Raw genomic sequence first — 17,220 nt, 5'->3', positions numbered from 1 at the left:
AGAAGATTACTGCAACGTGTATAATTTAAAAGAAAATGGGGAGAGAAGTAAACAACGTCTGGAAAGCTGCTTGACCTTGACTTTATCTTAATAGGTGATTTGGATGCTGGGAAATATTTACTGAGCTTTTTGAAGATTCAGAAGGTGAATTAAATTAAACACTAAAACTCTATTGGAATGTACACTGAAAAGCGGTTTTGAAAGATTTGAAAGAACAAAAGAAGAAAAGATAAATAAGACTTTAAAATCTGGACAACTGGGAAGGTGTAAATTGAAAATTATAAAAACTGAAAAGCAAAACTAATAGAAAATTTGGGGACTTGGAGGAATAAGTTTGGGGTTGACCAAATCTTATTAACAAGTGATTTTTTTTTCTGGACTTTTCAGATATTGAAATAATGGGACATTAGAGGTATATTAACTTGTTACAAAATGACCCAGCAGGAGACAGTAAAGTTCTATGAAGAAATTCTAGAAATAGCAACAAAGAATTAAAAGAAGTTGATGGGAATGTTTAAAGATATTGAATGTAGAAGGCTCTCAACAAATGGTGGGAAAAGATTAATATAACATACAGAAGACAGCTGAGAAATTAGAAGGAGTGGTGGAAGGGACAAAGCAAAATAAAAGATAAAAAAATAAAAAAATAAGTTAAAAACAGATAAAGATACTGAAAAGACAGCTATAATAAATATTAAAAATCAAATAGACAATACCCTAAGAGCTTATAACAGAATAGAGGGGAAAAAAGGAAGCTTTTTCAAAAATAATGAAAGGGTCATGGATGGATATTCAAAAGATGCAGCAGAAGGAGGTAAAGGGTAAGACAGAGGGAAAATTAGTTTGTGCAAAAATCCTAGAAAGCCATATAGGATTCCAAGAGAGAAACATAAAAGAATCCATTTTATGTGACCTCGCATTCCTACGCAACTGCCGTGATCAAAATTTAATCCCCACATGCTTCCAATTGAAATACCACTCCAACTCTGCAGCCACCAAACACATCCTGAAAAGAACAGAATTGGCCCTAATCAGAAATGAACTTCACACAAAAAGATTCCTCCTAGACTGAATCAACAAAGATCTCCTCACACTTCACCTCAAACTCAGCAACAAGATCTACCCTGCACTTTGGGACAAATCCAAACAACTCGCTGTCTGGAGAGCCGAAACACAGACCACCCTCAAGACAGACACACACACTAACAAACTCCGAAGACTACAAGAATGCCAGAAACAAACCCCTCCCCACTCACAGCCACACATGAAACAAACAGTGCATAACATCTCAGATAGGATCCTCACCAAAGCCGAAACCAATGTCCTTTCCAAAGGATTCAACTTTGCAGTCGCTCCCAAACACATCCCCACTGAAACCATTATATGCGGAGTTTAAACCAGCCTGACCAAAATCAACCCCGATGACACTAACAGAATCAGACTCGAAATCACCAACATCTTCTGCACCAGCAAGCCACCCAAAAGCAACTTACCCAAAGAGGAACAGACAGCACTACTTAACCTGAAAGAAGACACTAGCATAATAATCCTACCAGCAGACAAGGGAAATGCCATGGTGGTTATGAACACATCTGTCTACCAAACCAAATTAACCAACCTACTCCAAGACTCCACATACAAACCCCTAAACACAGATCCCACCACCTACCTGGAAAAAACCATTAGATCCAAAATAAAAGCCTCCCCCATCAGCGAAGAGATCCAGCAAAGAATCATTCCCAGAGAGAAATCATCCAGATGCCCTAAGCTCTATGGTCTCCCCAAGATACACAAAGAAGGAACCCCATTTAGACCCATAGTCAGCTCCATAGGCTCACCTCTACAAAACCTAGCCAAATTTCTCGCCAAACAACTACAGCCCTATGCAGAATCCATCAACTCACACGTAAAAAACTCATTCCAGTTCATAGAGATCATAAAGAAACAAAACTTACAGCCCAGCGACCTACTCGTGAGCTTTGATGTCATATCCCTCTTCACCCAAGTGACAATCAAAGAAGCCTTGACAGCTATCCAAAACAAATATAACCCCCCCCCCCAGCACATCCTAGATCTGACCAACCACTGCCTATCCAACACATACTTCATCTATAACGGACAAAAATACAAACAAATAGAAGGAGTATCCATGGGATCACCCCTCTCACCTGTCATTGCTAACCTCTACATGGAACACTTTGAAACCCAAGCTCTAGAAAAATCTGATCACAAACCCAAACTCTGGCTCAGATACGTAGACGACACCTTCATAATCTGGCCACACAGGAAAGAAAAACTGGACAACTTCCTCACAAACCTCAACAGCCTACACCCCAAAATACAGTTCACCATGGAAACAGAAGCTAACAACCAACTTCCCTTCCTGGATGTCTTAGTCTACAAGAAATCCAATGGTTCCCTAGGACACACCATCTACCAGAAGAAAATACACACAAACCGCTATCTGCACGCACTCTCACACCACCGCCCAGCACAGATCAACTCTGTAGCCAAGACACTCATCTCCAGAACAAAACGCTTAGCTGACACCTAAAAACCAAACTACACACTCTCACTAATGTACTAACATCCAACGGATTCCAAAGAAATAAGATTACCAACCTAATCCAAAACCCCCCCCCCCACTAAAATCCAAGACAGAGAACAAGAAAACGGCAAAGCCCTCCTCCCATACATAAAAGGCACCACAGACAGAATCAGCAAGATCCTCCACAAACAAAACATCAAGACAGCATTCTGCACAAACCGAAAAATATCCACCATCCTAAGAAACCCCAAAGACAAAACTGAGTTAGTAAATCAAGGAGTATGTAAAATCCCATGCACTGCCTGCCCCACCACATACATCGGACAAACCAGCAGAAGAATAAGTGCACGCATTAAAAAACACAAGAACTCAGTCAGAAAAGAGGAATCAACTTCTTCCCTGGTCCAACACCTCAAAGCCACAGGACATGATATTGACTTTAAAAAGACCAGAACTATTGCCAAAACTGAACACTTTAAAAACAGAATAATCAGAGAAGCCATTGAAATAGAAAAACGTCTACACAGCATGAATAAACGAGATGATACCTCCCGCCTACCAGCCATTTGGAAACCCGCCCTTATTGACAAACGAGTCCCTAACACTAAGAATGACACCAGACCCACACTCATGAAAACCACACAGATGTCAGCATCACACATCCATGCAAAAAGCAAACCCACACCAATGAGGCATGACCACAAACCAGAAGCCAGACCACAGCTGCATCATTAGCCACTTTAAACCCCTCCAATCCATACATGAAGCAAACTGACACCCACCATGAAGATGTGGCATGACCACAAATGCGAAGCCAAACAACAGCAACGCAGCTCACCAGTTCAAATCCCCCTGCTACTCAGACTAACCCAAGCACAACCAAGCCCCCACCTAAACAGAACACACCCCCATCCAATCAGAGCACAGCCAAACCCCCAACCAATCAGGACACACCTCCACCCAATCAGAACACAGCCAAACTCCCACCCAATCAGTTCACACCCCCACTGGCAGTTAAAAGGAAGAAACAGCTGCGATCACACATATTGCTCCTAGAAGCACGAAGCCGAAAACACCAGCCTGAAGATGACTAATGAGACTTCGTCAAAACGTCGCCAAGGCACTTCCAATTTTACACAGGAGAAAACCCGAATAACCAAAGACCTACACACACACACACACACACACACGAATTTATTATAAATACAGATACATTAAGATTAGGAGGTGGAAGACTAGGATTAGGTATATTAAAAGGTATTATTATGATCAACAGGATATAAAAAATATACTGGAAAATATAGTTTTCAAGGACTATAAATTCAGGGGACTTAGAGATATAATCTTGGGACTGATTAAATCTTATTGACAACTGGTTTTATTGGTATTTATAGAAAGTTGAGCTTTGAAAATGTGGTGGAGCACCGAGTGATAAATTGGGAAAATAGTATAATATTTATTGATACATAAAAGAATATATTATAATTATAATGAGCACATTAAGGCTAGAAGTTGGAAGGTAAAAATTATGTATATGTAATTGTATTAGTACTGTGAGCACTGTGTGAAAAATATGTAAACCGAGTCATTACACTGTCCACAAAAAAATGTTGGTTGTTAAAGAAAAACTGTAAATAAAACAGATACAAAAAAGGTTGCTCACATTGTAAACTACATAGTTCAGTCATCATGTTTTTCATGAGCCGTCTGACTGTCCCTTTTTCTTGAAGATCTTTGAGCTGGGATTGTTTCTGCCCTAAAGAAACAATCTTTCTGCCCTAAAGAAACAATCTGCCCTAAAGAAACAAGCTTTCTCTGGACTGATCCAACCATCACTGGCAGAACATAACAGCAATGCCCGAGTTTATATACTGGATGATGCTATGAAAATGCTATAAGAGACATTTTATCTAATCAAGTTATATGGCTGCTGAACTTACAAAATATAGGATTAAAAATAGAGCAAACATCATTTGAGCAGCGGACAATACTATAAATGTAAAATTGCACTTAAGGCCCATAATCCAGCTTTAACAACACAAGAAACTCATCAAATGGGTACCATCCTGGTGCTATTCTAATAAGGTGGAAATGACTTGCAGTACATCCAAAATTACCAGATATTGTTTGCAGTATCCAAAGCAATCGTGGAAAATATACATTGTACACATTTTTTATCTCTTTTCCATAGAGAAAGTTCAGCAGTCAGGAAGTTGAGGTTAGATCAGGGGTATCAAACTTGCATCAACACGTCATCATGTGACATATCATTACTTTTTCCCCCTTCGCTAAAATGGGGTAGGCGTGGCACAGCACATGATACTTCCGGTCCGCGGGTCACGAGTTTGACACCCCTTGGTTAGATGACAACCATATGATTGTTGCTCAATTATGACTTCCAACTTTATAATTGGCTAAGCTATTCTGGGCAGCTATTTTCAGTAGCACTTGGATCCAGTAGGGCCTAGGTTTCCTAGCTCTGACTGAAATAACCTATGTATGTGTGCTGTAAATTTTTGTATTATCTTGGGCTTTCCATGTGTTGTATTATACCATATCTTCAGATGTCTAGAATTCTGAATACGAGAAGAAGCTTGATAGTCTTCTTTTGCTGGTGAGTTTAACTGCTTCTATTGCTCACATCTTTTAAAAAGATACTGGTATGAACCATAGGTTCAGAAGGCACAACACAGCTTTTAAACAGCTAAGATTTTACAAAAAAACAGCATTGAGTGTATTGGCATAAAGCTCACTAGATTTGATTTCACACGTATTATTACCAATCTTTCCAATATGCATGCAATATATATTAAAATATTTATACTATTATAAGATGGAGATATTCTTTCAAATAAACAGGAGGGAACAAACATCATTGCAAGTCCTATGGGACACCACAAAAGCATATATAAGAGGACTAACAATTTCATTCAAGGTGAAGAAAAACAGAGAGAAACAGCAAAGAAGAAACAATTTATTGATTGAGCTTGGAAAACAGGAACAGGAATTACAGAACAGACCCGACAGGAAAGAGATCAAGGAAAAAATAAATCTTATTAAACATGAAATAAATCTAATAACAACAACAGAAATAGCTAGGAAAATCAAAATGGCAAAACAAAACCAATTTGAATTCGCAAATAAAACAGGACGTTGGTTGGCCTATAAACTAAAGAAAGAAAAGAAAAAAAGACTAATACATCAACTACAAGACGAACAAGGGCAATTGCAGCATATGGATGAGGAAAAAAAGCAAATCGTAAGAAACTTCTATCAGGAACTATATACACAGGAAGAAATCCAATTGGAAAAAGTAAAAGAGTATATTCAACATTCAAGAAATAAAGGAAACTCAAAGAGAACTCTTGAACAGACCAATATCGATGTCAGAATTAATTGAAGCGAAGAAGAAGCAGAACAACAATAAAACACCAGGTCCAGATGGCATCCCGGCGGAATTTTACAAAATTGAATATCAGCCAATAGATGATATTCTATTACAAGTCCAGAATGAAGCAATTATAGAAGCCAAAATTCCTAAATCATGGATAGAGACAATTATTACATTGATACCCAAAGAAGACTCAGATCTCACCCAAACCAAAAACTACAGACCCATATCACTTCTAAACGCAGATTATAAACTATTTACATCACTCATGGCCCAGAGAATGAAGAGAATTATCGTGGACTACATCCATCCAGACCAAAATGGATTCATTCCAAATAGGCAAATTAATAAGAACACAAGAACAATAATCAATATCCTGGAATACTATGAGCAAAAATCGGATGAAAAAATGGCCTTACTCTTCCTTGACGCACAGAAGGCGTTCGACAACCTTAATTGGGGATTCTTAACATTGCAATTAGAAAAAATGGGAACCGGCGATAAATTTTTAAATATGATCAAAACAATATACTCCGGCCAAACTGCAAAAATATGGATAAACGGAGAGATAACAGACCAATTTAAAATATCCAAGGGAGTGAGACAAGGATGTCCCCTCTCTCCTATATTATATATATTAGCATTGGAACCACTGTTGAATGAAATTAGGAATGACAATGAAATAAAAGGATTAAGAACAAAAAACCAGGAATATAAATTACAAGCATTCGCGGACGACGTAGTATTTATTTTAGAATGACCAAAACAATCAGGATTGAATTTATTAGGGAAGATAGAACAATATGGCAAAGTGGCAGGATTGAAAATTAATAGACAAAAAACAAAACTACTAACTAAAAATTTGACAAAAATCCAGGAGAAAGAATTGGAAGAGACGTTAGGAATACAAACAACAACAAAAATAAAATACCTAGGAATTTGGCTCACCAATAAGGTATCATCCCTTAAAGAAGACAATTATATTAAATTGGCCAAACAAATTCAGAAGGACTTAGAGGCATGGAGTAAATTGAGACTATCACTATTAGGCAAAATTGCTTCAATCAAAATGACAATTTTACCGAAATTATTATACCTATTTAGAACAATACCGATAAATCCAGGAAAATCATATTTCAAAGACCTTGATAAAATGACATTAAAGTATATATGGCAAGGAAAAAGAGCCAGGATTAAACTGAAACACCTGCAGGACACTAGAGAAAGTGGTGGCCTGGGACTACCAGATTGGCAAACTTATTACACTGCAACAGCTTTAACTTGGATTAAGGATTGGATGACACTCGAAGATAAACGAACGTTAGCATTAGAAGGATTTGACCTGTCGAAAGGCTGGCACGCATTTTTATGGGAGGAAAAACCCAGACAACATGAACACTTCAGGAGATACTATATCAGAGGAGCATTGACAAAAATTTGGACCGAAATAAGGAGAAAACACTACGACAAAATCCCAAGATGGCTATCAACCATGGAGGCCCAAATTTACCCGAACACAATGGATATAGACAAGATGAAAACCTATGACGAATTGTTGAACACAGAGGGAGAAATGAAAACAAGAGAGGAATTGAGACAACAGGGCACGGACACTGACTGGTGGACGTATTTACAGATAAAATCAAGATATAAAAGTGACATGAAAAAATTTGGAATCCAAAAAGAAAAAAATGAATTAGATAAAATTATAATGCAATCAGACGATAAATTAATAACTAAAATATATAATTATCTACTAAAATACAAATTGGAAGAAGAAATGGTGAAGGAAAATATGATTATTTGGGCTAAAAATTTTGGATATAATATCAACCTAGAAAATTGGGAAAAAATGTGGAAAGTAAATACTAAGCTGACAATGTCCGTGCCCTACAAAGAAAATACATACAAGATGTTTTATAGGTGGCATCTCCCCCCTGCACGGCTGGCAAGGATGTTCCCCAATACTAATCAGAACTGTTGGAAGTGTAAAATACAGAAGGGGACCTACTACCTCATGTGGTGGTCATGCCCAAAGGTCAAAAAATTTTGGAAAACAATTCAAAATCAGCTGGAAGAAATCACCACCCAAAAAGTGCCCCTCAGACCGGAAACATACCTATTAGGAATACTGACAAAGGACTATAAAAAAGAGACACAATACTTGATAATACACATCCTAACCGCAGCTAGAATCACTTTCACACAAATGTGGAAATTGGAGGATATGCCATCAGAAGAAAAAATAATACAAAAAACAATGGAATGTGCGGAAATGGATAAACTGACCAAAGAAATACAGGGAAAAGAAGATTCAGATTATTATTTAATTTGGCAAAAATGGTACAACTGGTTAGATAAAAAGAACACGAAATAAGGGAATACCACCCAATGATACAAAAATAAATAAAATGAAATAAAATGAAATATCATTGTATAAACATTGATACATGATGAAGGATAATATATACAGATATATAGATATATAATTACCGAAGTAGCTCTATTTTCAAAGTTCAAGCTTTATGACTTGATTTCACTGTATAGTTAGTTTATGTATAGTTTGTTTAAATGTCTACGTTTGTATATGTATGTTTGTTTATAATAAAAAAAAATATTTATACTATTATATAGAATATAATATTGTGACAAGCGTTTGTGACAAACATTCCAGGGCTAATATCAAAATGAACAACTTTGCTGAAGAGACCTTACAGAATGGTTTGAAGATGGATGGGTCCAAAGGAAAGTGATCCCTTGGAGAAATTGAACCTGAGCATTACAAGGAGGCTGTGGGCATTATTAAATATTTAAAAGCCAAGTCGGTCATTCTGCTGATAAAATGGCTTTTCCTGACCCTGTCTATGCTTTATCTCTGCACATACATGCAGCAATCACTTGATTCCAGTGATGAGTTTCAAAAATGTTTACTACCAGTTCTGTGGGTGTGGCTTGGTGGGCGTGGCAGGGGACGGATACTGTAAAATCTCCATTCTGTCCCCACTCCAGGGGAAGGATACTGCAAAATCCCCATTTCCTCCCAATCAGCTGGGACTTGGGAGACAGAGAATAGATGGGGGCAGAGCCAGTCAGAATTTCTACTACCGGTTCTCCGAACTACTAAAAATTTCCACTATCGGTTCTCCAGAACTGGTCTGAACCTGCTGAAACCCACCTCTGCTTGGTTCATACTAAAAGAAAAAAGCAAGTAAGCACTGGGTAAGTGGTGGACACCATGCTTTGCTACCTTACAGGGCTGGGAGCCTGCCTTCCATACTGTATGCTGCATGGGTCGGAAATAGAGCTGAGAAAATATCTACAGGCCCCTCACATTCTGGACATAAACTGTTTCAACTCCTCTCCTCAGGACACCACTATAGGGTATTGCATGCCAAAACAACTAGATACAGAGATAGTTTTTCCCTCATGCCATCATTCTGCTGAACACCTAATTCCCACAGTATATTTGCCTATGTAGTATGACTGTATTACTATTATCCTTCTCATCTTTTCTACTAACTTCTCCTACTGGTATCTTATGATTATATTACTTTCCTGTTTGTATGTACACTGAAAACATATGCACCAGAGGCAAATTCCTTGTGTGTCCAATCACACTTGAACCCTTCCATTCCATTCCAATAAGCTCTTGAGGAAGCTGATTTGGTGTGCCATGGACGGGTTATTTCATCTATCACAATGAAGTTTGTTGGCATAGAAGAAAACCATTGCTCATTAAGGCTTTGGGGCAGTGGTGGGTTTCAAAACTTTTTACTACCAGTTCTCTCGATGTGGCTTGGTGGGTGTGGCATGGCTTGGTGGGCATGGCTTGATGGGTGTGGCAGGGGAAGAATACTGCAAAATCCCCATTTCCTCCCGATCACCTGGGACTCGGAAGGCAGAGACTAGATCAGGGCAGGGCCAGTCAGAGGTGGTATTTACCGGTTCTCTGAACAACTGAAAATTTCCACTACTGGTTCTCCAGAACTGATCAGAACCTACTGGAACCCATCTCTGTTTTGGGATGTCTTCCTTATTTCTTCACCTATTGAAACATTAACCAGTTTTATTTATATATCATATTTCTTAACCACCCATCTCCCCTTAAAACTGAACCAACAGGTGCATTCTAGCAACCAGTCCCTGCAAGAAAATTAGTTTTGTGTATGTGTGAGCATCCTGCAGGAAAATTATTAGTAACTCAGTTTTGCTATTAAAATGTTTCCCCTTCTCCTATTTAGGAGAAATCTTCCTTTCAGGTAAATGTAATACATTACGTCTGCTTCAATTCTCATTCTACATGGCTTGGCTTTCAAGATATGTACTATTCATGGAAAGCAACTCTTTCCATTTTCTATAGTCCTTAAAAACAGCAGCAGCAAGACTTGATCCACAGGGAGAGCCATCACATGTCACAAATATTTTGCTGCAGGGAGACCATTCTCTTGTGGAATACACACTTAAACAGAGGTGACATGTTGTGCACCTGTTTCTGCCTTGGGCCCATCCCATTAAGTAGCAACTGGCAAAGAAGAAAGCTGCCTTCACAATAAATGGGATGGAACTTACTATTTGTCAGCACTCAACAAGGACCAGGGCACAAACACAACACAGCTGCCAACTGATTCTCAGTTGGAGGCGTTTGCAGCTGTAACTGAGGACAACAGATGGAGTAAATTACACATTTCAACAACCTTTAATGTAGCATCAAACACCTTGCCTTTTAGCTCAGAATAAGAAAATACGGAGACATTTCTATTTCTACAGCTTCCCCTTTCATAAGAAATGTCATGAAGCAATATTCCCCTTTAGAAGGCCAGATCCTGAAGATGAAACTCAAATACTTTGGCCACCTAATGAGAAGGAAGGACTCACTGGAGAAGAGCCTAATGCTGGGAATGATTGAGGGCAAAAGAAGAAAGGGACGACAGAGAACAAGGTTGCTGGATGGAGTCACTGAAGCAGTCGGCGTGAGCTTAAATGGATTCCAGAGGATGGTAGAGGACAGGAAGGCCTGGAGGAACATTGTCCATGGGGTTGCAATGGGTCGGACACAACTTTGCAACTAACAACAATATTCCCCTGCCTTGTAGGCTAGTATAGCATATTCATGGCCTGTGGATCTGCACAACTCGTGTAACAAAAATGAGCAACCCAAGCAAGGGGAAGGGTTCTTCGAATTCTCAGTTAAGTGCATGTTATTGTACTTTGTGCTAATTATTTAAAGATGGCTACGGTGTATACTCCTTCTCTACCCTGCTGACCACTGATTTCCTTAGTAACAGTGAGATTAGTAACAGTGAGATTAACAACAGTATGAAATAAATGGGTCTGTTCTGAATCCTCCAGCACATCCCTGAATTCTTCATTTCAGTTGCCAGTATAGAAAAGGAGAAGGCAAGGGAGAGTAAGGCCATGTTTTACCTTCAGGTTTACCCTAGCAAAGGCTTCACTCTCCTCCCCACCTATTATCTCATCCCATCCCATCTCCCTCCCTCGTTTTGTTTTTGTTCTTGTGGCCTTTTCAGGATGCAAAGAAATTATCACCATATAATTATCGATATTACTCAGTGCCTTAAAATCAAATATGCTTCTGACATCCCACGGCTAAAAGACAAAAGGGTTTTCATGAAAAGATTTCCTCTGTGCTTTCACCAGATGCTCTTTCTCTTGCATCTCAGAGGTCTCGGAGAACAGTCACAAAGCACCACTTGAGAGCCAGGGAAGCTCATTTTGGGAAGAACATAAGGTGCTTCTTTAGTCAAAGTGGGCTATTCATCTGAGCTCTTCTGTCCAGCAGGAACTCTCCAGTGTCACTACCAGAGGATACATCACTTGCAGCCTTGGTTTGGTTAAAACCATGAATCCCAAATCCCTTACTAGGCTCTTATCTGGCACCTACTATCAATCATAGTCTGAATTTGTACAACACAAATTGTCCAGCTGGGACACCTGGAATCCTATTCCTAAGCCAAAAATAGACAATCTGATGTGTGAAGCAGGCCACTGTGTCTCCCTTTTTCTCTGCTCCGCAATTTCATTACAATGATGAAAATCCAGAATATTTTGCAGACTCCAAAGCATACTAGCTTCCCAAAATTTGCAATTAGCAGCTAAATGTTTAGTTGAAATTATCAGCTGAATGCATTTGGGTATTTAAAACCTAAAAGCAAGCAGCTTTGGACAATTTGATTTAACATTGTCTGGGATCTTTCAATTAAGCAATGCCATCTATTGCGACCCTGGAAAAATGCCTTTTCTGTTGCAGCATCTGCCCTCTGGTATGAAGTTCTCCAAGATCTGAATAGCAATAGCACTTAGACTTATACTGCTTCATAGTGCTTTTCGGTCCTCTTTAAGTGGCTTACAGAGTCAGCATATTACCCCCAACAATCTGGATCTTCATTTTACTAATCTCGGAACGATGAGTCAACTTTGAGCTGGTGAGAATTGAACCGCTGGGAGTCAACAGAATTAGCCTGCAATACAGCATTCTAACCACTGCACCACCATGGCTCTGCACAGCCTTCATCTTGCTGGTGTTTGATGGTGTTTCAAAGGGTCCTGAAGAACCAAGGTCTTCACTTATACTTGTGTTGGTATAATTGAAGCCTCCTTTTAACCCAGTTTGTTACTGTTCCATCTTTTTTTCCTTGTCATTTTTAATGTCACATTTTAATGTTCATATTTTAAGCAATTTGTACATTGGCCAGAGTTGCTGAGAATCAGGTGGTATATGCATGTTGATGGTATCATCATCATCATCATCATCATCATCGTCATCATCATCATCATCTCTTTTATTCATTAAACATGAATAAAAGTCAACTGAACATTTAAAAATGTGTCACAAATATGATTGACCGGTAGTAATGGTTGATATGGGTTGCTGCCAGCATCCTAGGTATCAACCAAGTACCTTCTTAAGATGTACGATGTTCCGAGTAGCACAGTTTTTTGCAGTTCTGCTGGTGTTATTGCAGGAAGCTGCAATTTCTTGATGTGTTTATACAATTCTTGGACATGGGACCCAGTGCCCCGATGACAATGGGTATCACTGTTACATGTTTCATCCATAATCACATAGTTTTGATGGCCAGGTTGCGATATTTCATGATTTTTTCCAGTTCTTTTTCTTCGACTCTGGCTACTCCTGATACCGCAATATCAATAAATTGTACGTTTTGGTTTTCGACAACTGTGATATCTGACATGTTGTGTTCCAAATGACAGTATCCAAAAGTCCCACAAGATCTTCACCTTCTCATTTTCAATAACTTTTTCCACTTTATGTTCCCATGATTTTTTGGATACAGGTAAGTCAGGACCCTGGCCTCAGGCTGCTGCTGTTTAATGCCAGGTCTGTTGTCAACAAGGCCCCCCTCGTTCGGGATTTAATCCTGGAGGAGGGGGCTGACCTGGCATGCATAACTGAGACCTGGCTGGGCCAGGAGGGGGGGTGCCCCTCTCAGAGATGTGCCCAGACAGGTTCCAGATATTGCATCAGCCGCGACTTCAGGGAAGGGATGGAGGAGTGGCAGCTATTGTCTGGAAGAGTCTTTGCCCTCGCAGGATCCCTGCCCCCGAGATTGTTGGGTGTGAGTCTCTCCTCTTGAGATTGGACTCAGGGGTTCAGTTGGGCTTGTTGCTGACGTACCTGCCTCCCAACTGCATTACAACAGCCCTGCTAGAGGCGGTAGCTGGGCTGGTGGTGGAGTTTCCCAGGCTTATGGTACTGGGGGTCTTCAATTTGCCGTCACTTGGCGAATCCTCAGATGCGGCTCAGGAGTTCATGGCTTCCATGACAACCAAGGACCTGACCCAAGTAGTTCAGGGTCCGACTCATGGGGGGGACACACACTTGACAGGGGCAGTGGAGATATGATCTGGAATTAAGGGGTATAGATGCTTCTCCCTTGTCGTGGTCAGATCATTTTCTGCTGAGGTTAGATTTCAGGATGCTACTCCTCCATTGCAGGGAGGCGGAGCTGATTAAGTGGTTCCACCCCAGGCACCTAATGGACCCTGAAGGGTTCCAGAAGGAGCTTGGGGAGATACCTGACTCCGTTGTCCACAGTCCAGCTGAGTCCCTGGTGGCTGCCTGGAATAGGGCGGCATCTGGGGCACTGGACCGGATTGCGCCTTTGCAACCTCTCCATGGCGGTGGATCCAGGAAAGCTCCCTGGTTTACCGAGGAGCTCTGGGAGATGAAGCGCCAGAAGAGACGTCTAGAGTGACGCTGGAGGACCAGTAACTCCGAATCTGACTGAACACTCTTAAGAGCCTTTATTAGGACTTATTTAGTGGCGATACTGGTGGCAAAATGTTCACATTTTCCCACACTTATTGCATCCGCTGATTCACGCCCAGCCACCCTAGTTAGAGTGACTCACTCCCTCCTTAATGCAGGGGGAGTGGAGGAGCCCTTGCAGGGTAGAGCTGAGGAGTTTGTGCAGTTTCTGTTGGATAAAGTCGCTCAGATTCGGATGGACCTGGACTCTGATTGGGCAATTACGAACGAGATGAAGGTGGCAGGTCTTAGTCCTATTGTGTGGGATGAATTTGAGCCTGTGACTCCAGAGGAAGTGGACAAGGCTGTAGGAGCGATGAGTTCCTCCACTTGTTTGTTGGACCCGTGCCCCTCCTGGCTGGTTTTGGCCAGTGGGAGGTGACACGAGGCTGACTCCAGGCTTTAGTTAATGCATCCTTGAAGGAAGGGGCCTTCCCACAAGCATTAAAGGAAGCAGTTGTAAGGCCCCTCCTCAAGAAGCCTTCCCTGGATCCAGCAGAATTAAAGAACTTTCGTCCAGTCTCCAACCTACCCTTTGTGGGAAAGGTTGTAGAGAAAGTGGTGGCACTTCAATTCCTGTGGTCATTGGAGGAAATGGATTATCTAGACCTTTTTCAGTCTGGCTTCAGGCCTGGCTACAGCATGGAAACTGCCTTGGTCATGCTGGCAAGCCCGAGATGGGGGTCATTCCTCCATCTTGGTGCTACTTGACCTTTCAGCGGCTTTCAATACCATTGATCATGGTATCTTTCTCGGACGACTAAGGGAGTTGAGAGTGGGAGGCACCGTGTTACGGTGGTTCTCCTCCTATCTCTCTGGTCGGTCACAGTCGGTGTTGGTAGGAGGTCAGAGGTCGACCCCTAGGCCCCTCGTTTGCGGGGTGCCTCAGGGCTCGGTCATCTCTCCCCTCTTATTTAACATCTACATGAAGCCGCTGGGTGAGATCATCCGACGATATGGGGTGAGGTATCAGCAATATGCTGATGATACCCAGCTGTATATCTCTACCTCGCGTCAATTCAGGAGGCGGTGGATGTGATGTGCCGGTGCCTGGAGGCCGTGAGGGTCTGGATGGGAGTCAACAGGCTCAGACTTAACCCAGACAAGACCGAGTGGCTGTGGGTATTGCCTCCTAAAGACCATGCTGACTGTCCATCCTTGGTTCTGGGGGGGGGGGGAGAGAAATTGTCCCCCTCCGAACGGGCTCGCAATTTGGGTGTCCTCCTAGACTCACAGCTAAGATTAGACCAGCATCTGTCAGTTATGGCTAGGGGGACCTTTTCACAGGTTCGCCTGGTGCACCAATTGAGACCCTACTTGGATCAGGAGGCTCTCCTCACAGTCACTCATGCCCTTGTCACCTCACAGTTAGATTATTGCAATGCGCTCCACATGGGGCTACCCTTGAAAAGTGTTCGGAGACTACAGTTGGTCCAGAACGCAGCCGCGAGAGCTGTCGTGGGTGCACCTAGCTACACCCACATTACACCAATTCTCCATGAGCTGCATTGGCTTCCTATTGGTCTCCAGTAACAATTCAAGGTGTTGGTTATTACCTTTAAAGCCTTACATGGCTCAGGGCCAGGGTATCTTCGAGACTGCCTTTTACCGCATAGCTCCCAGTGATCGGTAAGATCCCACAGAGTTGGTCTCCTCAGGGTCCTGTCAGCTAAACAATGCCAGCTGGTGGGCCTGCAGGAGAGGACCTTCACTGTGGCTGTCCCAGCTCTCTGGAACCAGTTACCTCCTGAGGTCCGGACCATCCCCACCCTATTGGCCTTCCAAAAAGCAGTGAAGACCTGGCTCTTCCGGCAGGCCTGGGGCCGTTGATCTCGCTGTTGCAATCTGGCGAGATCCGGCCATGAATGGTGTGAATGGGTTTTAATTGTTTTTAATGGTTTAACTTTTAATGTTTTATATATAGTTTTTAAATGCATTGTAAGCCGCCTTGAGTCTTCGGAGAAAGGCGGCATACAAGTTGAATAAATAAATAAATAAATAAATATTTTTTACATAATGACCAGTGGATTAATTTAGCAACTCGATCATGTCTAATTTTGTAATCAGTTTACGTGATTTTGCTGCACTCACATATTAAATGTGAAACAGTTTCAACTTTGTCATTGCAAAGTCGGCAGTTTGGATTGTCAGTGGATTTTTGTATCTTCGCTTTCATGACATTAGTTTGTAGTGCTTGTTCTTGAGCAGCAAGTATTAAACCTTCCATTTCTTTCTTTCTCTTAAGCCATGCCCATGTCAAGTTGTTATCACACTTTCCTTCAATGTTTTTCAAGTGCTGTCCATGCAAAGCTTTGGTTTTCCATCTATTTAATCTGTCATCCAGCTGTTGTTGTTGTGATGATGATGATGACGATGACTATGATAATGATGATGTTGATGTTGATGTTGATGATGTTCTAAAATATGGGGGAACTGGTCCAAATAGCATTGAATTATATAGGAAGTGCATCTATGGAATCTCAACAGGAAAGAAGGAAACAGAACATTCTCCAGAGGGAGAGAAAAGCAGAGAAGTCTCATACTGATCCCAACTTATGCCAAACAATATTTTTTCCCAGTGATGCTTTTGAAAAATAAATTTAAGCTGAATCCTTTTTACATGCTGTTACAACTTGTAACCCTTTGTTGTTGAAATTTGCTTTTCCCTCCCACTTTCCCCCACTTTTCTCGTTTTTCTTGAAGCCTTCCCATTTTTTTCTTTCTTGGAAGTTCAAAGATTGCCTCCCACATCGCTCTCTCCTAAAGGAATTAACTTAGCCTTTGGTATCCTTGGTTTGCCTGCTAACTACAGTTACTTAAAACTAAAATTTTTAGATGTACTGAAAGAGAAGGGATCTGAGACTTGTTTCTATAACTGAAACACTGTTCAGTGTAACATTGGAACACAGCCAGAGAAAACAAACCATGTCTTAGCAAAATCCATTATGTGTTAGATTGCACTTCACGATTGCCTCCAAAATCTTTTGGTTT

General features: G+C 41.1%; 1 pseudogene; it reads left to right on the top strand.

Annotated features, from left to right (window-relative positions):
• The window catches only part of LOC139309724 (uncharacterized), a 47,686-nt pseudogene extending 30,911 nt beyond the window's left edge, over window positions 1-16,775 (top strand).
• Window positions 16,776-17,220: the final 445 nt, after the last annotated feature.

Source organism: Pituophis catenifer, unplaced genomic scaffold (genome assembly GCF_029215685.1).
Source record: "Pituophis catenifer annectens isolate HBS135680 unplaced genomic scaffold, rPitCat1.0.hap2 SCAF_1, whole genome shotgun sequence".
In the NCBI taxonomy this organism is placed as follows: domain Eukaryota; kingdom Metazoa; phylum Chordata; class Lepidosauria; order Squamata; family Colubridae; genus Pituophis; species Pituophis catenifer.
Note: the sequence above shows the minus strand (reverse complement) of the source record. Positions and strands in the feature narration are given on the sequence as shown.